Below are 1,453 nucleotides of genomic sequence, written 5' to 3' on the forward strand. Positions count from 1 at the left end.
CAAATTGAGAACTGGACTGTCAAGGAAGCATTGCAAAGGCGCTGCACATCTGAGCACTGCCCTTGGGCTGTGTGCCCAGCGCTGCCCCATCCACGTCCACAGTGCAAGGCCTGGACTGTTCCACCTATCCTACGGTCATAATCCCAAAGGATTAAATCTCTTCTATCCATAAAATCGCTTCTCCTCCTCAATTTTAACGTCATGTATGTTCAAGCTGGAGATGAAATGTTAAACACTTCATATGCCTTTTGGAAAATCAGAATCAAAAGACTGGCTTAGAAAATGTAGCTTTTAAAAATAAAAAATGGTGAGTTATTTCCATTTCTATTCTCATTCTTGAGTTTCTATGAATGAAGCTCAACTAACTCAGGCTTTCAAGTTTTCACAACTGAGAGGGTGGGTTGTGTAGATGTAGCAATCATAAGACTCCAGGATTAGGCACTTGAATGTGTTGCCTCTGATTTCAGTGGCACGTGCCCAAGAGTTTGAGAGCAGGCCCAAGTGTAATCACTTTTAAAATTTTCAAGGGAGCCAAACCCTACAATGATAAATGTGGATATACATGTCTAAACATGTTGTTAGTCACAAAAAACTCTAAGCCATGGGGAGAGCTGTTTAAAAGTCAGATGTCTTGCAGCCAACTGGGACTTTCTTCAGAAGGGAACAGAAGATCTGAGTTTCCCTCCTTGCTGCTGTAGCTGCTCTGCTCCCTTGGATGGGCTGAGGGAGAGGAGAAGACACAGTCAGAGAGCCATGAGTAAGAAAGCACAAGTGTGTATGTGGTGGGGAGCGTGAAGGCATTTTCACTGAGTACAACTGAAATTTCAGAGGTGTCCATCAGGAAAGGGCAGACACCCACTACAAAAAGCCGAGGTGCAATTCAAGACAGGGAAGAAGAGACTTTTCTCTGGGCATATTGGTCACTACACAGGATAGGGTACGATTTGAAGAAGAAGGTAGAGCATGAGGGAAATGTTCCAAGTTCCCTGTCTAGGGGGGAAGAAGTTGAAGGCAGTGCCAAAACTCTTCACCAGCTTCACTGCAAGTGAGCGAGATTGGTGTGATCTCTCTATGACGAGGACAGGGAAGGAAAGCGGGTCTTTTGCTGCCCCAGTGAAGCCAGAAAGAGACTAGCAAGTTCCCTTGCTCTCATAAAGTACCTGCAACTTAGCAGCCCACCCTGGTACTGCTCTGGAGTTTCTGATTACTTTTTGCAGAATGAAAATAACCTTCAGCCAAGTCAGTAACTCCTGCCTATTGACTCCATATGTGCAAAAAGCTTTCTTGTGCGCTACGTCCACGGTAGGGAAGTCCTCACCGAGAGCTAAACTTCATGACAGCTAACTACAAAACCGTGCTTTGCCCACATTTCTTTGACAAGACTTCACTGAAGTTAGAAGCTGCATTGGAAGGCTAAAATGTGGTGTGCACTCTGTTTGCTGTGGACCTGATC

The sequence above is a fragment of the Egretta garzetta genome, unplaced genomic scaffold (genome assembly GCF_000687185.1).
Source record: "Egretta garzetta isolate BGI_Z169 unplaced genomic scaffold, ASM68718v1 scaffold397, whole genome shotgun sequence".
Taxonomy (NCBI): Eukaryota; Metazoa; Chordata; class Aves; order Pelecaniformes; family Ardeidae; genus Egretta; species Egretta garzetta.